Source organism: Heptranchias perlo, unplaced genomic scaffold, assembly GCF_035084215.1.
Source record: "Heptranchias perlo isolate sHepPer1 unplaced genomic scaffold, sHepPer1.hap1 HAP1_SCAFFOLD_73, whole genome shotgun sequence".
NCBI lineage: Eukaryota > Metazoa > Chordata > Chondrichthyes > Hexanchiformes > Hexanchidae > Heptranchias > Heptranchias perlo.
The window spans coordinates 1133420-1158356 of NW_027139761.1; the positions used below are offsets into that span (position 1 = coordinate 1133420).

At 43.5% G+C, this 24937-nt stretch overlaps 5 non-coding genes across 5 annotated transcripts; 3 read left to right on the plus strand and 2 right to left on the minus strand.

The window, feature by feature from the left end:
* The first annotated feature begins 2433 nt into the window (after window positions 1–2433).
* On the plus strand, window positions 2434–2507 carry trnat-ugu (transfer RNA threonine (anticodon UGU)). The gene has a single exon. It is a non-coding gene; the product is annotated as a tRNA-Thr (tRNA).
* Window positions 2508–5857: 3350 nt separating this feature from the next.
* On the plus strand, window positions 5858–5939 carry trnas-gcu (transfer RNA serine (anticodon GCU)). The gene has a single exon. It is a non-coding gene; the product is annotated as a tRNA-Ser (tRNA).
* A 5006-nt stretch (window positions 5940–10945) lies between these two features.
* On the minus strand, window positions 10946–11034 carry trnap-agg (transfer RNA proline (anticodon AGG)). The gene is given in 2 exon segments: window positions 10946–10981; window positions 10999–11034. It is a non-coding gene; the product is annotated as a tRNA-Pro (tRNA).
* Window positions 11035–15271: 4237 nt separating this feature from the next.
* Window positions 15272–15345, plus strand: trnat-agu (transfer RNA threonine (anticodon AGU)). The gene has a single exon. It is a non-coding gene; the product is annotated as a tRNA-Thr (tRNA).
* A 4168-nt stretch (window positions 15346–19513) lies between these two features.
* trnas-uga (transfer RNA serine (anticodon UGA)) lies at window positions 19514–19595 on the minus strand. The gene has a single exon. It is a non-coding gene; the product is annotated as a tRNA-Ser (tRNA).
* Between the last annotated feature and the right edge of the window lie 5342 nt (window positions 19596–24937).

Below are 24937 nucleotides of genomic sequence, written 5' to 3' on the forward strand. Positions count from 1 at the left end.
TTGAAAGTTTGAACAGACTGGAACTCTTCTGTATAGAAAAGAGAAGGCTGAGGGGTGACCTGATATAGGACTTTAAGATTATGCAAGGGTTTGATAGGTTAGACGGAGATAAGGTGTTTGCATTTGTGGAGATGGGGACTCCAAATCATTGAGGCAATGAATATAAGGTAGTCACTATTTAATTCAATATGGCATTCAAGAGGAACACATTCACCCAGAGAGTGGTTAGAATGTTCAATTCGCTCCCACAAGGAGCAGTTTAGGCGAATAGCATGGATTCGTTTACAGCGAAGCTAGAAAAACAAATGGAGGAGAAAGGAATCTAAGGGTTTGCTCATAGGGTTAGATTAAATGGGGATGGCGGAGGCTTGTTTGCAGCATAAACACCGGCATTGTCTAGTTGGGCCGAATTGCCTGTTTCCGCGATGTACTTTCCATGTAATTCTATGTTGCTCCATCTGCCACAGTTTTGCCAACTCTCTTAATTTATCAATTTCCCTTTGTAACTTTATGCTTCCATCTACACGACTCACTGCGACACCTATCTTGGTGTCAGCGACACACGTGGATACACGGCTCTCTCTTCCTTCGTCTATGTCATTTATATAGCGGGACTCTGTCTCCCACCTTCTAACCAACTCCCTACCAATTTCATTAGATTGCCTCAAATTCGACGCACTCTCATTGTTGTTAACAGTCTCTTATATGGTACCTTATCCAATACCTCTGGAAGTCAATATCATTTAACAACCATGGATACTCCATTATATACCACGTTAGTTACATCTTCATAAAGTTCAACTAGTTTTGTTAGACTTGACTTACCTTTACAAATCCATGCTTGCTCTCTCTGATCAATTCATGTTTATCCAAGTGCTCAATCTTTCTTTCCCTAATAACGGATACTGGCAACTTCCCCACAACGGATGTCAGACTAATGGGTCTATAATTTCCAACATCATCTCTGCTACCCATCCCAAATAATGGAGTGACATTGAAATTGTTTCCATCAAAGGAACAATTCCTGAATCAAGAGATTTTGAACGATCATGACGAAAGCATGTACAATTTCCTCACCTAGTCCTCTCAGTCCCCTGGGATGGTAACCATCAGGTCCTGGAGATTTGTCTATCTTTAATCTAATTATTTTCTCCATTGCCATTATTTTACTTACACTGAAACCCGTTGATTTATTTACAGTTTTCCTCATATCTCTGATATGTTAGCCTCATTTATTTCTGTGACGAACGAAGCAAAGTAAATATTTAGCAACTCGACATTTCATGATTTTCAATTACAATATCACCTCCATCTGTCTTTAAGCGGCCTACATTACTCTAAGCCTCCCTTCTTTCACTTAATATACTGGTAAAAATCTTGACTGTTGTCCTCATTTTCCCTAACAGGTTTATCTCCTTTTCCCTGTTTGGACCTCTTACGGTTTTTTATTTTCAGCACCAAAATAAACAATACTTTGCTGTAAAGTGCGTCTCAATAGTTCTTCACTTTCAGAGCGAGAATTGTCTGAACGGGTAATTTATCTAATGTAACAAACATAAGTACACATACTCATCCGTATATCAACGCATTGATGGAGACACAAAGATAAACAAAACGAGATATGTCGGCAGCATCGGGATGCACAGGTGAACGGACAAACCAAACAGACAAAGATGAAACGGTCTGAACCCCAAACCGACAGTGACGTATCGCTGATAGATATTAGTGAGAGTGAGAATCCCTACGTGGTCAGTTTTCGGTAAAATATTAAGATGTCTACATGGCAAAGAAGCAGAATGCAAAATGGTTAGAAAGGGTTAATTAGTTCGTAACTGAGATTGGTTCAGGTGGCCTGGCCTCCTGCTGGGCCATATGTTTGCGTCGTCAGCAGGTTTGCATGGTCTTATCAATGTCGAGTCTTTGATGTGATTCAAGGACTGGTCTGAATGTCTCCATGTTTATGGCAGATCAATATAGGTAACGAGCTTAGCCAAAGTTGAAAGACATTCCAGGTTGGGAGATAAGAAACAGAAGGAACAGGGAAGAACATTCCAAGTTGGAAGGTGAGGAAGTATCCCCTTTGATGTCTAACAGCAGCATGATCAGCACATGGACGATTTATGATTGGCCGGAAATAATATAACCTCGCATGGCAACCTATGCCCGGCTTATGATTGGTGTTGACCCTCGTTAAGTATGTTCCAACCCTATTGATTTGTATAAAAACGTGTGGATTTCTGTATGTTTCTTGTTCTTGCTCTGCCAGCATAGAGGGACTCTATCAGGAGTCCAAATCAATGCTGCAGACTAAGAACCCTGCTATTAAAGTTGTGTTGAACTTTAAAATGTATTCGACCTCAGTTATTACTGAACCAGACTGAGGGGAAAGAATCCGGTTCGTCAAGAGGAGGTGGGGCTGAGCTATCATGAATGGGCGCTGTGGCTTAGTTGGTTAAAGCATCTGTCTTGTAAACAGGAGATTCTGGGTTCAACTCCCAGCAGTGCCTTGTGCAACTACTTATTTTTACCTAATTTGTGGAATTAAGCGACAAAATGGCACTTTGGAATTGGTATTTGTTCAGGTTTGAGGAGGAAACGGATATCAGATTGACTCTTCTAAAACGCCCTTTCGTTGTCCAGTCAGACCTCTCATAGAATGTGTCAGCAACGGGTTAACTTAAAGACACGTTCTCGTTTTTGGGCTCGTTGAGGTCAGCGTATAATTCACGATTTGAGGTTCAAACCCGGAAGTAGTCCTAATTTGGACCGAGACTTGTGATCTTGACCTGCGGTGAAAATCTTTGCAAAGAGGAAAATGAAGTCCGCAGACCACTCCACCTGAATCTCCCGACCCCGATGAAATATATCCCAGGCTGTTAACAGAAGCAAGGAAGGAAATAACGGAGGCTCTGGTCATCATTTTCCAATCCTCTCTGGTTACAGGTGATATGCCGAAGGATTGGAGGACTGCTAAAGTTGTACTGTTGTATAAACAGGGAGAAAAGGATAGATCAAGTAATTACAGGCCAGTCAGCCGAACCTCGGTCAGGCTGAAGGTATTCTATTAAATCTACTCTGCACTTCCTCCACGGCCAATACACGGAGGAGGGGACTCTTGACTGACAAGCCTCAGATCTATCAGGAGAGGGAGACTGACCCACGCTCTCTCTTTCTTCTGGGATGTACCACTTTTGAAAAAAGAAGGTGAATTTCTCGATATCTTTAAACGCTCTGTCTCACTGCACATGATTTAAAGTGTATTGTGGGACGCTGTGAGTGTCTCTGTACCTGTAAACTCTCTGACTCACTGCACGGATGTTTAATGTGTACTGTAGGATAGTATGTAAGTATCTCTGTATCTTTAAACTCTCTGTCTCTCTGCACAGGTATTGAAAGTGTATTGTAGGATGGTGTGTGTGTCTTTATGCCTTTAAACTCTCTGTTTCACTGCACAACATTGACAGTGTATTGAAGGATGGTGTGAATGGGATGAGGGTCTGTGGGGCGAAGTGTAGCCGATTGGGAGCAGCGCCCGTTTGCGGGGTGAGTATTGCACGCTTGATTTTCTCTCTCCCTTCTATCTTTCTTTCTCTCTTTCTTTCTTTCACCTCCCTCTCTCCCATTCTTTCTTTCACTCTCTTTTCATTCCTCTTATTTCGTGCTTTTTCTTTCTGCCCCATCACCTTTGTCTTTATCCTGTTTTTGTTCTCCATGTGTCTCTGCTGGATGATCCACAATTCAGACCTGCCGCTTCTTCCAGCTTTTCCTTCCTTCTACGATCATGGTCTATTTCATTGAGACTTTCCTGCGGCCTTGCCGAATCTAACATTCACTTTCACATTCTTCCGGCTTTAAGTTTGCTCTCCATCGACCGCTGTTTCTCGGGGGCACATGTCCCGTTCGCATCAATGTTCATTTGTGCCTTGAAACCAATCGATACATTTCGATCTGCTCCAGAGACAAGCTCTAAGAAAGCAGGGCTGGCATTCGGAAGGACAGCGCATACTTTTCCGTGAAATTTCCATGGGGTATCTTGTGACACGGGGGATGTTAACTGAAGAACTGGGTTTTGTTTTCATGGTCGTTGGCGCTTTTCCCCGAGCAGTTGATGTGCGGGAGAGACGGGCGGCGCTCCATAGCTGCGAAAGACGGCAGAAATGTGCATTTTTGGCAATCTGGGCGGTGCAGGAAAGTCGGAAATGTTCCTCTTGATCTTAATAGGTCTGTGGAAATGTCCGATTGAAAAAGAATGAGGAGAAATGAAAAGAGCGGCAATGGTGAAAAGGTTTCGATTACAGGAGATTGGCCGTGAGCGAAAGGTCCTTTGAAAGCTCGGCGAAGAGGGGAATTTTGTTCGGAAACGGCAGACTTTAAGCGCGTGAGGAAAGTAAAGTGCGAGCTGCGTCCTTGGGTCAAATTGGGTGTTTTCAGGAAAACAGCCATTGTGAAATCACAAAAATGAAAACAGAAAATGCTGAAAACGCTGAGCAGGTCAGGCAGCACCTGTGGTGAAAGAACCAGATGAAACGTTTCAGCTGTATGAGCTTTGTCATCCGATCTTAATGGCTAACCATGTGCGTGAGGAACTGTGCTGTCTCAGATGCGAGCTTCCATCTCTGAATTATGAGGGTTCGAATCTCACTGCTGCCAGAATTTGTCGACCCTTTCATTTTCGCCGCCTCACCAAAAACCCTTCTTTGATCGGAAGTGCTTTTCCGCATTGCTGATTTACACCTGTTTGCACAATTCAGCTAAGTCTGGATTGCCACCCAACTGTTTCTTGGACGGAGGTGTTGGGACTGTAAGGTGTGATCGAGGTGAAGCATCAATCAATGTGCACAATGGCGCCCTGGTGAACCGAGTACCTCTTATAGTCAGTATAATATAAAAAATATGCACCATAATTATGAATTTCTTCTTTACATCACACTTGGATTTATTATCAGGGAATGTACATGAGCAGGTCGATTTACGTCACGCTCCGGTCGCCTCCCACAAATAGAATAGAATCATAGAAAGGTCACAGCACGAAAAGAGGCCATTCGGCACATTGAGTCCGTGCCGGCTCTCTGCAAGTGCAATCCAGACAGACCCACTCCCCCACCCTATCCCTGTAGACCTGTATTCTCTTTCGTTTCAAATACTTATCCAGTTCTTTATTGAACACCATGATTGAATCTGCCTCCACCACCCCCTCGGGCGGTGTGTTCCAGACCCGAAACACTCGCTGTGTCGAAAAGTTTTTCCTCATGTCACCTTTGGTTCTTTTGCCAAACACCTTAAATCTATGTTCTCTGGTCCTTGAACCTTCCGCCAATTGGAACAGTTTCTCGCTATCTCCTCTGTCTAGATTCTTCATGATTTTGAATACCTCTATCAAATCTCCTCGTAACCGTCTCTGTTCCAAGCAGAACAACCCCAGCTTCTCCAATCTATTCATGAAACTTATACCCCTCATCCCTGGAATCATTACAGTAAATCTCTTCTGTGGGGATTCGTTATTAACATCGCCGAATCCCCCACCATCAACATACTAGTGGTCATCATTAACCAGAAATTTAACTGGACCAGCCACATACATACTGTGGTTACAAGAGCAGGTCAGAGGCTGGATATTCTGCGCCGAGTGACTCACCTTCTAATTCCCTAAAGCCGTTCAACCATTTACAAGGCGCAAGTTGAGTGAGTTGGAATACTCATGTGATGGTCATGGACCTGAAACGTTAACTCTGTTTCTATGTCGAAAGATTCTGCCTGACCTGCTGAGGATATGCACATTTACAGTTTTTATTTCAGATTGGCAACATAGCCAGAATTTTAATTTTGAATAAAGGGGGTTTCGCATATTTCTGCATGCGACGAGGTGGCCGAGAGGTTAAGGCGATGGACTGCTAATCCATTGTGCTGTGCACGCGTGGGTTCGAATCCCATCCTCGTCGTTATTGCGTTTAAGTTTTGTTTCTCCCATTCAGTCCACCCAGAAGGTCTGGTGAAAGTCCCATCCTTCTCGAAACGGCAGACGGAGGGTTTTGCATTGTTTGCTGAAATCAGCAACAGTTCCTTCCAGGAAGGTGTTGAGATTGTGAGAATGTGAGATCGCGAAATATCAGAGTGTACATTGGTGTCATTGTAAAATGAGTAAATCTTATGGTCAACGTAAGAGAAACTTACGTCCCATAATTATGATTTATGTCCGGATCATTTCGTGTCTGTGTCTGTTTAAAAGGGATGTGCTGTAAGTCCCGGATCATTCTGTGTGCGTTTTAAGCGATTTTCTTGATACCTTTTTCCTTCTGAACTGAAATGACGATCCTCTCTCGAGAAAAAGGTTCACCGCCTGCTTCGGGCAACTGGTCGGAAAAATAACAAAAACTGATGAGACCAAGTTCATTCTGCTGGGCTTCCATTCCAAGCTCCGCACTCTATCCCCCATTCAGACCCAGCCCCGCCTGGACAGTATAATCTGCGATATTCATAAGGGAATGGAGAAGCAGAATATCACGGTTATAATTTTCTTCGTTGTTCAACACTGAATAGCTTCAATTGTAATGATTCAGAAGGTAATCATAGGATCATAGAATCTTACAGCACAGAAGGAGGCCATTCGGCCGTCGTGCCAGTGTCGGCTTTTTCGAAGACCTGTCCAAATTAGACCCACACCCCAGATTTTTCCCAATAATCATGCAAATTAGACCTCTTCAATTATGTCCAATTGCCTTTTGAATGATCCCATGGAATCGGCTTCCACCACCCTTTCAGGAAGTGCGTTCCTGATCTTAACAACCCTCTGTGTGAAAAAAATTCTCCTCAATTCCCCTCTAGTTCTTTTCCCAATTATTTTAAATCTATGATCTCTGGTTACCAACCCACATGCCAGAGGAAACAGTATCTCCCTACTTGCTCTTTCAAAACCCCTCATTATTTTGAATACCTCTATTAGGTCTCCCGTTAACCATCTCTGCTGTAAGGAGAACAATCCCAGCTTCTCCAATCTCTCCAAATAACTGAAGTCCCTCATCCCTGGTATCATCCAGGTCGACCTGCTCTGAATCCTCTTCAATCCCTTTTCATCCTAAAGTGTGGTGCCCAGATCTGTACAATATACTCCAGATGAGACCTAAACACTGATTTGTAAGGATTCGTATGACTTCCTTTTTTTGTACTCAATGCCCCTATTTGCAAAGCAAAGTATCCCTTATGCTTTCTTAACCGCCTTATCAACTTGCCCTGTTTTCTGAATATGAACCCCCAGGTTCCTCTGCTCTTGGAACCCCCCATAAATTGTTCCATTTAGATTATACTGCCTCTCCATGTTCTTCATCCAAAAGTGCATCACTTCACACTGATCGGCGTTAAATCTGTCACGTGACCGCCCATTTCACCAGTCTGTCTGTGTCCTCCTGAAGTCTGCTATTATCATGCACACTATTTACTACGTTGCCAAGTTCTGTATCATCCGCAAACTTCGAAATTGTATTCCCTATTCCCACATCCAAGACATTTATATATAACAAGAAAAGCAATAGTCCTAATACCGACCCTTGGGGGATTCCACTGCATATTTCTCCCCAGTCAGAAAAATATCCGTTCACCACTACTCTCTGCCTCCTATCCCCCAGCTTATTACTTGCCCACGTTACCACCGGCCCTTTAATCCCACGTGCTTCTAGTTTTCGAATAAGTCTGAATTTCTAAAATGTGTCCTGAAAATAACTGTAACCCCGTAATTTTATTGTTAAACAATGAGAATACAGATATTAGGACCGGATGATAGATCGGGTTCATTCCCATTATCCGCAGGTGACGGGACCCGAGCAGGGGAAATCCCATCTCGGTTTATATTTTCCGAAAACGGAGACGGAAAATAGCAAAACTCAACCCGTCGAAATCCAACAATTGGACGAAGAACCGACAGCCTTTTCCCATCCCGGGTTTGCAGACCTGGCTGTTGAAGGAAGCCTGATAAGTCCATTAGGGATCAACAACGAAAGTGAAGAAATGCAGACAGAGATAGAGAGATACATGCAAAGAAAAATAGTATAAATCTCCAATTCTGTGATTGAGCAGAATTTAGGTGGCAGCTGAAAGGAAATTCTTCGCATGCCGTGAAATCTTAGACGTGTACATCGGGCTGGAATCTTACATTATTTCTGAAAAAAGTAAACACTGCCTGGTAACTACAGCTCTTATTTATTTAACCATTTTACAGTGGCGGTGTGAAGTGATTTCGAATCTCAGTGAATTTCAAGACCATGCTTGACCCACTCGTTTGGTCACCCACAGGTAGCACGCGGTTGTAGACTGCGCAGGCTCATCACAGGAACTCTGCCAGACTGCATGTTCCAGACTTGTATCCAACGCTCCACGTGCAGCCTGCAGCCGTGTGTGGATTGGTGGTTGAGTGTAGAACCCTCGCCTGCCGACGGGAAACCAGGGGTTTGGTTCCAGGCCAATGCAGCTTCCTTTACCTTTTGTATCTGTACCCATGAGATCGCCTGAATTGGGATAAATTCATGTGCCGGCTTCAATCTGTACAACTTCTTGAAAGATTATCTTCATTTCGTCTACGTGTCTTTCGTGGACATACCGTCTGCATTCTGTCCTCTGGTGTTCAAACATGCTCGGCTGGAGATAAGTCAAACCTGCCTTCTGCACTTGCTTCAAAGATGTGAGAAGCCAATTGGTGGTTTTTGTCGAAAAATGGGGACGCAAGGGGGCTCATAACGGGATTTGAACCATTGAAACTCCCTGAGCGAGAATCAGATCCAAAGTCCAACTGGTAACAGAGCCGTGCAGCCACGATAAAATTTCGCTGCCACGCAGCCGATCCGCCATCCTTTCAGAACACCATGGCCATCCAAACTCGCTTTCTTGTACGATATACGGTGTAGAGTAATATCAGGTTCTAAACTAATTATTTCAGATCAACAATATTAGTCTCTCTTTATCAAATTTGTTTTGAATGTCCGACTTGTATTATCAAGTAACACTTTACAGAATGAATTACTCTGAAACGACATTGTCGTCTGTCTCGGCATCGTCACAGTTTACACTCCACCATAAATACACTTTACTCAAATTGCTGCTTTCATTCACCATGAGAACCAAGAGCCACGAATGTGGAAACATTAGCTACGAATTTATCAGCTGGGTTGCACCTTTCCTTTTCCTACTTCCTCAGTCTTTTTTTTCTTTACCCTTCTCTGCTATTGTTGCAGGTTAGATCAGCCATCGCCGTTCAAGGAAGCCTGAGAAGTCCATTGTGGACAATACAGAGAGACAAGAGACGGAGACATGGAGAGATAGAGAGATGCATGCAAAGAAAATAAAGAGTATAAATGTCAGGTTTTGCAAACTAGCAGAATTTATGTTACAGATTGGGAGAGATTCCTTCTTGGGTCTTGAAATCTTGCAAGAGAAGATTAGACACAAGTTAAAAGCACCGGCCTCGCTGGAGAATCTCTCATACTGGGAGAGAGATAAATGCGGTCAATTAACTCCAATTAATCTATTTCAGCACTGATGGGATCTTTAAACAGTTGCTCTGCGAGCAGAATTCAAACCTGGGCAGGAAAACCTCAATTGAATTTTGAGTCCAACGCTTTAAACACTCGGCCACCGCAGCTGTAAACGGCATGTTCATTCAGATCGGATTCCAAATGGACACTTGCTGCTGTTACAAACGCGCGCATTGATGGTGCTTGGGGTCGAATTCTTACTTGTTACGCTGGAGACCTTGGTTCGATTCCCGATACAATGCCGGATCATTCTGTAACAATGAGGAGCTGAAGAGCAAAAGTATACCATTTCGCCCCTCGAGCCTTATGCGCAATTCAGTGAGATCCTGGTTGATATGTAACCTAACTGCACATTATCGCCTTAGCCCCATGTCCCTTAATGCCTTTGGTTAACAAAAATCTATCAATTTCAGTTTTATAATTAACAATTCAGTTCGCATCAACTGCCGTTTGCGGAAGAGAATTCCAAACTTCTCCCTCCCTTTGCTTGCAGAGGTGTTTCACAACTTCACTCCTGAAAGTCCTGACCCTAATGTTTCGGCTGCTTCCCCGAGTCCTAGACACGCTAACGGGCGGAAATCTTTTTGTTTCTATTTACCCCATCAGTTCCCCTTAATATTTTGAAATGTTCGATCAAATCAGCACTTAATCGACTGAATTCGAGGCAAACCCGAGTTTATGTAATCTCTCCGCGTAATTTAAACTGTGGAGTCCAGGTAACATTCTAGTAAATAGACGCTGCACTCCCTTCATAGCCAATATATCCTTCCTAAGGTGCGTTTCCCAGAACTGAAGGCAATACTCCAGGTCTGGTCTAACCAGAGCTTTGTATAACTGTATAATAATGCCTATCCCCTTGAATCTAGTCCTCTGGATATAAAGATCAACATTCCATTAACCTTTTTGATTATTTTTTGTACCTGTCCATGACATTTTAATGATGTATGTTCATGGACCCCTAAGTCTTTTTGGACCTCCACTGTTTCGAGCTTTTCACCATTTAGAAAGTACTCTGATTCATCCTTTTAGGTCCAAAGTGGATGACCTCACACTTGACGAAATTCATATCGATTTGCCACAATTTTGCACGTTCATTTTTTATATTAATGCCTCTCTGTAATTTTATGCTTTCATCTGCACTGCTTACAATGCTGCCCATCTTGGTGTCATCGGCAAACTTGGATATGTGGCTTTCTATCCCGTCATCGAATATCCGCCTGAATTGGAAAAAATCCAAATTCAGTTTCAATCTCCTCATCATCTTGAGACATTTTATTTGCTTCATGTGTATTGGGTCGACGAAACTTCGGCATTCAGTCCACTGGAGCTCAAACATCATCCGGACAGAATTCAGTTCCACCAACAGCAAAACTGAAAAGATGTGAGAAGACAATTGGTGACTTTTCACTAAAAGGAGAAACACATGAGGGCTCGTCCGGGATTTGAACCCGGGACCTCTCGCATATCACTCAATGAAACTTCCTAAGCGAGAATCATACCCCTAGACCAACGAGCCGCTATTACTTTAGTTGTGCAGCCAGTGTAAAAGTTGGTTGCGTCTCACAGCCGATCGACCATCCTTTCAGACCACTTCGATCCATCCAATCTCGTTTTCTGTTCGGGTGGACAGCAATATCAAGTTGTGCACCAACTATCTCCAATCACCAATATTAGTCTCCCTTGACCAAATTGCTTTCGAGTGCACGACTTGAGTTATCAAGTAAGACGTTTCAGAATTAGTTGCTCTTAAAATACATTGCTTGTGAGGATACTCAGAGTCGTGCCGATTTATGGCACGCTCTGTTCCCTTTGCATTGCAAACAACACATAGAATTGAATCATAGAAAGCTGATAGCACGGAAAGAGGCCATTCGCGCCATCGAGTCCGTGCGAGATCTCTGCAAGAGCAATCCAGCTAGAACCACTCCCCCGCCTTTCCCCGAAGCCCTGCATTTTTTTCCTTTCAAGTACTGATCCAGCTCCCCTTTGAAGGCCATGATTGAATCTGCCTCCATTATACCCTCGGGCAGTGCATTCGAGATCCGAACCTCTCGCTGTGTAAAAAAGTTTTTCCTCATGTCACCTTTGGTTATTTTGCCAATCACTATAATCTCTGTCCTCTGGTTCTTGACCCTTCCGCCAATGGGAACAGTTTCTCTCCATCTTCCATGTCCAGATCCTTCATGATTTTGAATACCTCTATCAAATCTCTACAAAACCGTCTCTGTTCCAAGGAGAACAACCTCAGATTCTCCGGTCTATCCACGTGAGTAAAGTCCCTTATCCCTGGAATTATGATAGTATTTTTTTCTGCACCCCCTCGAAGGCCTTCACATCTTTCCTGAAGTGCGGTGTCCCGAACCGGACACAATACTTCAGTTGTGTTCGAACCAGTGTGTTGTAAAGTTTCATCCTGACTTCTATACTTTTGTACTTTTGCACTCTATACATCTATTTCTAAAGCCCAAGATCCCGTATGCTTTTTAACCGCTTTCTCAACCTGCCCTGCCACATTCAACGATTTGTACACATAAACCCCTCTTTGTTCCTCTACCGCTGTTACATTTGTGCCCTGGAGTTTATTTTGCCTCTCCTCGTTTTTCCGACCGAAATGTATCACTTCGCATTTTTTTGCGTTAAATTTCATCTGCCCCGTCTCCGCCCATGCCACCAGCCTGTCTATATCCTTTGAAGTTCATCACTATCCTTATCATTGTTTACTACCCTTCCAAGGTTTGTTTCATCTGCAAATTTTGAAATTGTGCTCTGTGCACTCGAGTCCAAGTCATTAATATATATCAGGAAAAGCAGTGGTTCCAGCACTGATCCCTGGGGAACACCACTGTACACCTCTCGCCAGTTGGAAAAACAACAGTTCACCAGTAATCTGTTTCCTGCTGTTGGTCAATTCTGCATTTATGTTGTTACTGCCCCCTTTATTCCATGGGCCGCAATCTTGATGATAAGCCGACCATGCGGCACTTTATCAAACACCTTTTGAAAGTCCTTATACACCACATCAACTCAATTGCCCTCATCTGTCCTCTCTGTTACCTCATCAAAAAACTCTAACAGGTCAGTTAAGCACGATTTACCTTTAACAAATCCGTGCTGCCTTTCCCGAATCAATCCACCCTCGTCCAAGTGACTGTTAATTCTGTCCCGGGATATCGTTTCTAAACGTTTCCCCACCACTGAGGTTAAACTGACTGACCGATAGTTGCTGGGTTTATCCGTACACCCTTTTTTGAACAAGGGTGTAAACTTTGCAATTCTCCAGTCCTCTGGCACCACCCACATATCTAAGGATGTTGGTAGATTATGGTCAGTATCTCCGCAATATCCACCCTAACTTCCCTCAGCAACCGAGCATGCATTCCATCCGGACGTGGTGGTTTATCTACTTTAAGTACAGCCAGCCGTTCAAGTGCCTCTTCTTTATCAATTTTTAGACCATCCAGTATCTCAACGATAACTTCCTTTGCTGATACTCTGTCTTCTTGGTAAAGATAGATGCAAAGTACTCATTTGGTACCAAGGCCATCCCCTCTGCCTCCATGAGTAGATCTCCTTTATCGTGCCTAATCGGCCTCACCCCTCCTCTGACTACCCGTTTACTGTATGCATGCCTGTCGAAGTCTTTTGGATTCCCTTTTATGTTGGCCGTCAGTCAATAGTCATATTTCTCTGTGCCTCTCATTTCCTTTTTCCTTCCCCTCTGAACTCCCTAAATTAACGCATAAAAAAGTTCACATTTCTTTCAGCCGGAAACAGAAAGTTACTGGTTGATCAATGGCGATTTGAACAAGTATTCGTCTTTTTTACAGAGCTTAATGAGTTTTGCGAAATTAATACAGTGAACTAATATTCCTGATCGGGAACCGCCTCAGACAGCGCATTACTGCCCATCCCTGGGAAACAAGATACGATCGAAACTTTGACAACACATCTCAGATCCCCCTACAAAGTCACAGCTTGCCAGCTGTTCCGAAGTCTGGAGCCTGGACAGGGAGTTAAACGTTGGACCTTCAGCTCACTGCCCACTTTAAAAGTCTGATACTCTACCGACTGAGCTACCCAGGCTCGATACTACATAAGCTCCCATCGTACATATTCATGGGAGATCTCTGAATTATCCCTGCAGCCGTCGAACGAGCGTGAGGTCCGTTTGATAAAATTCTCAGCAACGTGTTGAGGAGAATCCTTGTTTCTGTTGAACATGATGTAAGAAACATGAACAGTGAACTCGTGAGTTTACAATTCTTCTTGTTTGTGCCAAATGTCTTGTCATTCGTTAGCAGCAATTAAAATAGCACTTTACCCAGCGGCTCAAAAGCTGAACTTGTCTCACACGGGAGTTGGAAAAGGCCTCTCGACTTTTCAGCGTATTAAGATCTGTAAGCTGAATAATTTCACCCGTGACACAGTGAAACCAGGCAGCATATTTCTCTTCCAAATTTTCCCCACACGAAAATTCCAACCGATGAATATCGGCTTAAAGAAAAGAAGAATTGTTTGTTTGGTTCTTTAGATTTAAAGATCTCGTACCGGCCCCTTTGCCATATGAGCTGCCGCTAAAAGCCCCCTCTCCCGCTATGAACAACTAAACTGGCACCTGCTATTACAAGACGGTAGGCCAGAGGAACGCAAATGCCCACATGGGAAAACTAAGAAGTCGATTGTTGACCTCCATACGTTTGTCCCACAAGAGCGTATTGTAAAAACGACTGGTTGTTAACAAGATGCGTTATGGAAGATACCATTTGTACCTTGAACTCCGATCAAAATGTTCGGTGTAAAAGGTTTGGTTATTTTAGAAGACGCTCGAACTCACAACCTGGTCATTTCTGGAGCCCATAATGCTATAAATAAGTAACGCACGCTTAACAATTGTACAATACGAGAGCAGCGAACAACGGACGGCATCAGCGCTCCTGCCAAACAGCTTCATTTTCGGTCTCTCAATTATCACTTCGAGATCTTTCTCAAACAGAAGCTTCCAATCAAGATGCGCTTCGTTAAATAACAATTCCTAAATCAAGAGAGTTTTGATCGATCATGACTAAATTTCCTCACCTGTTCCTTTTAATCACCTGGAATGGTGACCATCAGGTCCTGGAGATTTGTCTATCTTCAGCCTAATTATTTTCTCCATTGCCATTATTTTACTTACACGAATCCCCTTGATTTATTAACAGTTTTCCTCGTGTCTCTGGTATGTTAGCCTCATCCATTTCTGTGACGACCGATGCAAATTAAAAATTTAGCAACTCTGCCATTTCCTGATTTTCAATTACAATATCACCTCCATCTGTCTTCAAGCGGCCCACGTTACACTAAGCCTCCCTTCTTTCTCTTAATATACTTGTAAAAACCTTGAGAGTTGTCCTCATTTTCCCTCACAAGTTTTTCTCCTTTTCCCTTTTTGCTTCTCTTGGGATTTTTTAGTTTCAGCACCACAGGAAACAACACTTCGCTGTAAAGTTCGGCTCAATAGTTCTCCAATGTCAGAGCGAGAATTGTCTGAAGCCCTAATTTATTTAACGTAACAAATACAATCACACATAATCATCCATGTATCAACGCACTGATGGATGCACAAAGATAAACACAGCGAGAAATCCAGTCAGTGTCGGAATGCACAGGTAAACGGACAAGCGAAATGGACAGAGAGAAAACGGCCTGAACCCCCAATAGTGAAGTGTCGCTGATAGATGTTAGTGAGACGAGGTGGGGCTGTTGCATCATCAATTGGCGCTGTGGCTTAATTGGTTAAAGCATCTGTTTAGTAAACAGGAGATCTTGGGTTAAACTCCCAGCAGTGCCTTGTGCAGCTCATTATTTTACCTAATTTGTGGAATTAAGCGACAAAATAACACTGTGGTATTTGTCTTTGTTCAGGTTTCAGGAGGAAACGGATAGCAAGATGACTGTTCAAAAACGCCCTTTCATTCCACAGACAGACCTCTCATGGAATGTGTTTGTCACAGGTTAATTTAAGGACACGTTCTTGTTTCTGGGCTCGTTGGGGTCGGGGTTAATTCACGATTTGAGGTTCAAAGTCGGAACTCGTACAAATTTGGACCAAGACTTGTGATCTTGACCTGCGGTGCAAACGTTTGCATATAGGAAAAATAAGTCTTCAAATCGCTCCACCTGAATCTCCAGACCCGGATGAAATATATCCCAGGATGTTAACAGAAGCAAGGAAGGAAATAGCGGAGGCTCTGACCATCATTTTCCAATCCACCCTGGCAAAAGTTGTCGTGCTGGAGGATTGGAGGATTGCTAACGTTGTACCATTGTTTAAAAAGGGAGAAAGGGATAGATCGAGTAAATACAGGCCAGTCAGCCTAAACTCGATGGTGGGTAAATTATTTCGCACAATTCTGAGGGACAGTATTAATCGTCATTTCGAAAGGCACGGATTAATCAAGGACAGTCAGCGTGGATTTGTTAAGGGAAGGTCGTTTGAATTGAATTACTTGAGGAGATATCAAGGAGGATCGATGAGGGTAGCGCGATTGATGAAGTCTACATGGGTTTTAGCGAGGCTTTTGACAAAGTTCTACAGGGCAGATTGGTCAAAAATGTAAATGCCCATTGCATCCAAGGGACATTGGCAAGTTAAATCCAAAATTGGCTGAGTGGCAGGAAGCAAGCGGTTGTGATCGACGGGTGCTTTTGTGACTGGAAGGCTGTTTCGAGTGGGGTTCCATGCGGCTTCGTAATAGGTCCCTGCTTTTCGTGGTACAGATCATCGATTTGGAATTAAATGCAGGGGGCATGATTAAGAAATGTGCAGATGATACAAAAATTGGTCCTGTGGTTGATAGTGAGGAGGAAAGCTGTCGACTGCAGGAAGATATAGATAGAGCGGAACGGTGGATAGAAAAGTGGCAAATACAATTCAATCTGAAGAAGTGTGAGTGAGTTGTGGGGGGGCAAAAAGTCAAAGGAGTGCACAACAAATATTGTTATTAATTTGCCATTTACACGCCCATTCTGCAAAGTTGTTAATGTCGTCCTTATTTTTCTCATTTTTCCTTTGTATTAACTACAGCTCGCAATTAGGTGTCATCCCTAATTTTGGAATTGTACTTCCGATTCCCGTGTCCAAATCATGAATGTAAATTTTGAACAACAGTGGTCCCAGAACCGATAAATTGTGAACAACAGTGGTCCCAGAACCGATAAATTGTAAACAACAGTGGTCCCAGAACCGATAAATTGTGAACAACAGTGGTCCCAGCGCCGACAATTTGTGAACAGCTGTGGTCCCACGAATTTTGATCTTGAACTGCAGTTGAAACTTTTGCATAAAAAGAAATAACCTCCCCAAGTCGTCCCACGTGAATCTCAAACGCTTTGGGAAGAAGTTTAATAGAAACAATCAGGACTTTAAAGGCACCTCAACGACCTGAACTTCCGTTGAATTAATTTTGTTAGCCATTACATTCGACCGTGAAATCGCTCTTGACTTTCATCTCACTGAAGCAGAGTGTGGCCGCTTTGTATCTGTGAGCATGTCGGTGACGTGTTAGCTTTGATATTGATCGCTTCCAATTTGTAAAATTCATCAATCGTCAGGGAAAAGAAACCGAGAATCGAATTGTCCCTCTAAGTGATGAACTGAAGGGATTGGTGATCCAAGCAGATCTGGAAAATGCGTGGTGCAATCGGTCAGGAGTTCTAAATCCACCCTCCAGCTACTCGGCAATTATATTGAATGAACTTTACTCTGGCCCAGTGTCGCCGCACTGAAATCGAGTATTTCTCCGGCATGTTTAACTTCATAGTTGCTGGTTTAAGAGTGAAGACTGGCTGGTTGGATTTTAACTCCTACAAGCGTTAATCATTCATTTTTCACTGACTGTGGACAGTTGTTATATTGGTCGCTGCAAACTCAAAGTTTAGCTCAGTGAATTATTGGTTTAGCAGGTGATCTCTTCACCTGTTCTCGGCGGTGTTATCCGTTCGCGTGAAAGTTTGATTGGTCGAGTCCTTATTTTATTTTTCCTCAGGATTCATCGCCTCAAAGTTCCAGGGTTTCAACGCATGTTTTGGAATCAAGAAAATGTACCGGAATCATTGCCAGCTGAGCAGGGCTGATATTCTACCATTTACCCTGCGGTCGGAAATCAGGCACATGAATCATATAAAGGAATGGAACATTGGCTTCACGGTAATTACAATTCTCCTTGACAGACAAGCCCCCGAAAGGCCCGAAGGGAGGCCGCATTCGCAGCAGGAGAGCTGGTTCACTGTGACATGGAGATTTCTGTCGTGAGCGAGACCAGACTGTTCCTTTGTTCAGAGAATAAATTTCACACCCTTTATTTTGGAAAAGCAAAACGGTGGGGATTTTTGTCATAGCCCGATGCCTTTCGTGTTGTATCAGATGTTCCTCGTTGCGTTACTTTCATCTTGATCGGAGAACCAGTTCGGGCGCTCCTGTGATAAACAGCGACAATTGCCAGTTAATGTTAAATTTAACAACGACTCCACTGCATTTTTGATCCCACTCTTAAGATGCAGTCCATAAAATGAAAAAAAATCATCACATTCAAAGCATAAAAATCTTATTAAAGTTTTGACTGTCTCTCGGTAACCACGTCAACATCGCCTTCAGTCTGAAGTCGAAAGTTATCGATTGATTCATGGTGATTAAAACAGGGATTCAACTACGAACAGGATTCAATTAGCTTCATGTAATTAATTTAATAAATTCATAACTCTTTTTAAAGTTAATTCCCTGACTGGGAATCGAACCTCGCGGCGGTGAGAGTACCGAATTCTCACCACCAGGCCATTGGGGAGCTCCCAAGATTGCGCACGAGACAAAGTGGAACTGATGACATTATTTTTTCTTTCGCTCTTTCATGATTCATTCAGCTCTGTGTTTATTCTCAGGCCTCTTATCTCCTTCTTTTCAGCTTCTGACTGCGGACATTCCTGTGGCTAAATATGAATAATATAGAACATCTCACAGCCCCGGTATATTTGCTGTTTCTCTGTGCAGTTCTGTGCAAAATCAAACTGCACGCAAATACCGACAGTGCCTCTCTCTCACTCCCCACAGATGCAGCAGGAGATGCCACTTTAAACTGCCAGTTGCTTCAAACGATTCATGATGGACCTGCGTGACCTTGCAGCTTTCCAAGGAGCTGTATTCAGTGCGTGAATTTTGGAAATGGAAACATGTCCATCAGCAGCTTGTGGTGGTATTTCACCTCACTTTCCATTTCATGTACATGCCTACTTGCACTTGGTGATGTGATTGCCTGAACATCACCTCTGTCGCGATATTATTTCGAACAGAAAATGCCATTTTGTGCGAGCAGTTTGTCTGGCAGGAAAATGACCTGAATTACAAAGGACCAAGTAGGAAAGGCCGCGTTGCTCTGCTTGTTCGCAGCAAAGAATTTTCAGCGTTTCCTTGGGGTTTAGTGTTTCGGATTCGGCGCTTTCATCACCACGGCAAAGGTTCGATTGTCGGTCTCAACATCCGCATATTATACACTCTATCATAAGTGTTCTGTACTCAAATTGCTGATTTTTTCATTGTGAGGGGAAGAAACATAAATGTGTGGACATTAATTACGAATTCATCAGCTGGGTTGCACCTTTTCTTTTCCTACCGTCTCAGTCTTTCCATCTTTATCCTTCTCTGCTGGTGTTGCAGGTTCCATCATTCTTCGCTGTTCACGATGCCTGAGAAGTCCATCAGGAGAAAACAGGCAAAGTCAAGAGACAGAGACAGGGAGAGATTAAAACATAGAAATAAATTGTATAAATGTCAAGTTCTGCGAACGAGCAGAATTTAGAATGGAGCTTGGGAGAGATTCCTTCACGTGTCTTGCAATTTTGCGAGAGATCATTGGGCTCCGAGTTAAAAGCGTCGTTGGCGATGGAGCACCTCTCTGAGGGAGCGAACAAGGTCCGTTCGTTCAAGTTCATATTAATGTGAACACTGAACAAACATTAAAAAGTGGCGCTGCGAACAGGATTCGAACCTGTGCAGAGAAACCCCATCGGATTTCAAGTCCAACGCCTTAACCACTCGGCCATCACAGCTGCGAACATTCATAAATGCACAGCTATAAATCAGAATGCGTAGGGATATCACACGAGATCTGTGACACTTTGTTCTCTCAGACAGGTTTTCAACTGGAAACTTGCAGCTTGTTAATGTGCTGACTTTGCTGTCTCGGTGATAGAATTCTCATTTATCACGTGAGAAACCGGGGTTCGATTTCCGGTTCGTTTAGGATTATTTTCATTCTCCATTCATAAGATCGCGTGAATTGTGCGACATTCGCCCTCAGCTTAAATCTGCGCACCATTTCGAGACATTTTCCATTCTCCACGTGTGTTGCGTCGAAGCTGGGTGGGAAAATCACATTGCAAGTCTAACGCCTCAATCATTGGGTCATCGCTGCTGCAAGCGACAAATCCGACACGGCTGCAGAAGAGAATGAAGAAGGTTATGACAGGAGAATTCTGAGACTGTATGTTCTTTTAGACAGGTTTCGAACTGAGCGCATACCACCGGCTGCTGTGCGGACTTTGTTATTTCAGTGATCAAATTCTTGCTTTCTGCGCGGGAGGCCCGAGTTCGACCACCGCTCAATCGAGGAGCATTTTTCATTCTTCATTCATGTGGTCCTGTGAATTGGGATACGTTTCCATTAAACTGCAATTTGAACACCATCTTGTGACATTTTCCTTTCTCCATGTGTGTTGTCATCGACAGAACCTCTGCATTCTGTCCTCCATGCACTGGAATTAAGACAATCCTGCCGACTGCACAGCTGACAAGACGTGAGAAGCCAATTCGTGATTTTGAACTAAAAATGTTCACACCGCAGGGCTCGTCCGGGACCTCTCACATTACAATCAGCAAATCCCCAAAGCGAGATATCATACCCGAAGACCAACGAGCCACTGATAACAGAGGGGTGCAACCAATGCAGAATTCTGTGCCACCCACAGCCGATCGGCCACCATTCTGTCCATCCTACCACTTTTTCTATTCCGATGTACGGCAATGTGAAGACGTACATTAACTATTTCATATCAACAATATTAGAATCTCTTTACCACATTCGTTTCGAATGTGCGAGTTGTATTATCAAGTGAGACTGCAGAATTAATTGCTCTAAAGCTACATTGTTGTCTGTCTCGGCATCCGCAGATTATCCACTCTCCCACAAGTATAACAGTGACCACACTTCAAAAATACTTCATTGGCTGTGAAGCGCTTTGGGAGGTCTTGAGGTCGTGAAAAGCGCTTTGTAAATACAAGACTTTGTTTTTATACTGGGCTAAAAGTACTGATGTTTTCACTATGAGGACGAAGAGACATCAATATGTGGACATTGGCTACGAATTCATCATCTGGGTTGGTCCTTTACTTTTCCGACCATCTCAGTCTTTCGATCTTTACCGTTCTCTGCTGGTGTCGCAGGTTCGATGAGCTTTGGCCGTTCAACGAAGCCTGAGAAGTCCATCAGGGGAAAACAGAGAGGGACAGAGACAGGGAGAGATAGAGAGATCTAAGTATAGAAAAAAAGCTTGATTATCAAGTTAGCAGAATTTGAAACGAAGCTTGAGCGAGATGGAATCACACATTCATAGAATCGTTACTGCACAGAAGGAGGCCATTCGGCCCATTGAGCCTTCCCCGGCTCTCTTTAAGAGCAATCCAGTTCGTCCCATTCCCCGTTCTTTCCCTGTAGACCCGCTAATATTTTCCTTCAAATACTTATCCAATTCCTTTTAGAGAGTCACGATTAAATCTGCTTCCACCACCCTTTCAGGCGATGCATTCCAGATTATAACTACTCGCTGATTTAAAACGTTTTTCATCATATCGCCTTTGGTTCTTTTGTCAACCACCGTAAATCTGTGCCCTCTAGTTCTCGACCATTCCGCCAACGGGAGCAGTTTCTCTTTATTTACTTTATCTGAACCCGTCATGATTTTGAACACTTCTATCAAATCTCCTCTCAACCTTCCTGCCCAAAGGAGAATAAGCCCAGCTTCTCCAGTCTATCCACGTAACTGAAGTCCCTCATCCCTGAAACCATTCCAGTAAATCTTTTCTGCGCCACCTCTCAGGCCTTCACATCCTTCCTAAAGTGCGGTTCCCAGAATTGGACACAATTCTCCAGTTGTGGATTATTGTGAAGTTTCCTTCACGCACCTTGAAGTTTTGCAAGAGACCACTGGGCTCCCAATTAAAAGGCTCTGCCGCGGTGGAGGATCTGTCTGAGAGAAGGAAATGCGGCCCGTTATCTCCAGTTCATATTTATTTGAGCATTGAACAAAACTGTAAAAAATGGCGCCGTGAGCAGGATTCCAATGATTCACCGAAAGACCCTGTCGAGTTTTAGATGTAACGGCTTAACCACTCGGCCATCACAAGCAGTGAGTGCTAGTAATGCACGGCTGTAAATCAGAATGCGCAAGGTACTCAGAGGAGATTTGTGAAATTATATGTTGTTTCAAACAGGTTTCCAACTGGACACAGAGAGCCCGATGCCATGAAAACGTTGCTGTTTCACTGGTAGAATTTGCAGTTACCACGCGAGGGAACAGGGTTCGTATTCCCGACCAATTCAGGCGCATTTTTATTCTGCACCTCTGAGATCGCCTGAATTGGGATAAATTCACCTTCAATTTCAATCTGCACACCGCCGTGAGGCATTTTACTCTCTCCGTGTGTGTTGCGTCGACAAGCCGGCTGCATTTTGGCCACTGGACCTCAAACATGCTCGAGGATTAAATCAATCCTGCTTTCTGCAACGCTGAAAAGATGTGAGAAAGAAATGAGTGAATCTTCACTGGAAATAGTGAAACAGGAGGGTTCTGGGATTTGAACTGGGGACCTCTCGCATATCAAACATTGAAACGCCCAAAATAAAAACCATATTCCGAGAACAAGGAGCCGTCAGTAACACAACCGGACAACCAGTTAAAATATCCCTGCGACCCACAACCGATCGCCCATTCATTCAGACCGCTTCTGTCCATCGAATCATAGAATGGTTACAGCACAGAAGGAGGCTGTTCGGCTCATCGAGCCCGTGGCGGCTTCATACAAGAGCAATCCAATTAGTCCCCTTTCCCGGTGCTCTGTATTTTTCCCCTTCAAATTCCTTTTTTAAGTCACGATTGAATCTGCTTCCACCACCCTTTCAAGCAGCGCGTTCCAGATCAGAACTTCTCGCTGCGTCATTAAGTTTTTCCTCATATCGCCTTTGGTTCTTTTGCAATCACCTCAAATCTGCGTCCTCTGGTTCCCGACCATTCCGCCAATTAAAACAGCTTCTCTTTATTTACTTTGTCTAAACCCTTCATGACTTTGAACACTTCTATCAAATCTCCTCTGAACCTTCTCTGCTCGAAGGGGAACAACCCCAGCACGAGGCAAATGCGGTCAATCAGCTTGAATTAATTTGTTTGATCATTAAACAGACCTTTAAAGACTGGCCCTGTTTTGTGGCAGTGTGAGCTGGTGGTTTAAATCGCTCGTTTCAATGTCTGGGGCTTTTCTCGATTCGAATTTTACCATTGACAGAATTTCTGCAAATATCCATTTTGACCTGTTCACAGAAAACCCGATTACAGTGCGATGGAGCAGAGGATGCGAAAGAAGCTGAACGTGGAAGTGCAGATATTATTTTCATCACGGGGACAGGTCACGTTTCCACAGGTAAGGACCTCTCAACTTAAGATTCTTTCCAGCAGAGTGGGACAGGTGATCAGAGTGACCGGGCTCTAGCGGCGCAATCGGTCCTTATATGAGATACAGGCTCGGGAAATGCCGAGGTTTTTTAATTCGAGTCTCACCGAGATCAAACAATCCTTTTACTTGTGAACATTTCGACCGGAGTTGAAGGCACAATTGGTGTGTTCCAAAATTCATTTAATTATCTGAATTGCCATGTGGTTCCTCCGGTCCATTGTTGCAATAGCAGATGAGATGTTTAGTATTACTTGTTTACAGGAGGGAGGCTGCAGTTTTGTAGAAACAAACTATGATTTTGATCCATCTTCAAATCGTGGGATTTAACTGGAGCTTTAAACCAGCGCCAGAGGCCGCTCAGCCAGGATACTTTCCATCTTACACTTCGGGAGCTAGTTTTACAGGAATAGAATTACTGCAAGCAAGAATTCTACCCCTGAAGCACCAATGCTGCCACGGCAGCAGGATGAATGTGTCCAGTTAGAAACGTGTCTGAAGGAACATGCAGTCTGAGAGAGCCGGAAGTCCAGCAGATTGACTTTCGGTCTGAGCAGGTGTTGAGTCTCCTTCTTGAGAGAGTTTCGCCAATCCAGCTCAGAGTGGTTTAAGAATCATAAATTCGGATGTGACTGGAGCCACTTGTGTAAGATAAAGTGTCGGGGGCAGTTTCACATCCCTGACGGACATTAATGATCCTGTTGCGGTTTTGCTGCAAAATTTCACTTCCCAGCTCCCGAACTAAAATCCAACGCCGTTGCAACTCGAATCCACAACCTTTGAATGGCTTATCAAACAAAACAAATAGAAGTCCAACACACTCGCCATTGCGTCACAGGGTCAGTTACGAAAAAACCCGAATTTAAAGAAAGACGTGTTTCTCCGGTCCAGGGGCAAAGTGACAATGGATGTTATTCAAAAAATTGTCCCCGCGAATCTGTCTTTACTTATTTTTTTGTAAAGCTTCGATTTTTAAAGTTATCAAAAGCCGAAATAAATAAAGTAAATTATAAGAATCGAATCCGTGATTAAGGCGTTACAATACACTCTAAGCAATTGAGTTAACCGGCCACACTGACGGTCCATTAGACATTTTAATTAATTTCTGTACCTATATGCTAGTTGGCAGCGCTTTCTGCACTTTGGACCCCTAAATCTCTCTGCTCCTCCACAGTTCCCAGTTTCCCACCATTTAGAAAACATTCTGATTTACCTTTCTTAGATTTAAAGTGGATGACCTCCCTCTCCCCCACATTGAACTACATTTGCCGCAGTTTTGCCCACTCACTGAATCAATCAATTCCCACTTTTCAACTTCCTGCTTCAATCTTCATGAATTATTGCGTCACCAGAAGGCTGCGTGTTCAAATCACGGGGTAACCGTTACTTTTCGAGCTGATCAGATTCTGGATCGTTCCGGAAAGAATATTTTATCTGCTTTTTCTCAATAAACAGAACCTTGCTCTAAAATCTGCTTCCCTGGCTCTCAAATTTCAGGAGGGCGTCTCATTCCGCCCTCGACTTTTGATTTTGACCTGCGGTTGAAACTTTTGCAAAGAGGGAAAAGAAGTCCCCAAATCGCTCCACGTGAATCTCAAACGCTTTGGGAAGAAGTTCAGTGCAAACAATCAGGAATTTAAAGGCAGCTCAATGACCTGCACTTTCATTG